Genomic DNA, 317 nt, shown 5'->3' on the forward strand with positions numbered 1-317 from the left:
ACTGGCCTGGTCACAGGGCTGCTGCGGGGCGATGGCCGTGCTGTGGGGTTGTGGCTTGCCCTAACTGAAAGCCACAGCTCTTGGGTCTTCTGGGGGACTCAAAAGCCTCTGATCGCTGCAAAGCCTGTCTGCCCGCAGCTTCCCTTTCTGCCGTGTCCCCGGTGAGCGGTGGGTTCTCCAGTGACTCGGAGTGGGGCTGAGCACGGCGCATAGCCTTTCACTTCGGAGAAGCCAGCACCTAGCTGGGGCTCTCCCTCCCCTCCCAAGATACCCATTTTTATGAAGCCTGGGGGAAACGATTGTTTCTGAGACTTCTG

This window comes from Apaloderma vittatum, unplaced genomic scaffold (assembly GCF_000703405.1).
Source record: "Apaloderma vittatum isolate BGI_N311 unplaced genomic scaffold, ASM70340v1 scaffold26166, whole genome shotgun sequence".
Classification (NCBI taxonomy): domain Eukaryota; kingdom Metazoa; phylum Chordata; class Aves; order Trogoniformes; family Trogonidae; genus Apaloderma; species Apaloderma vittatum.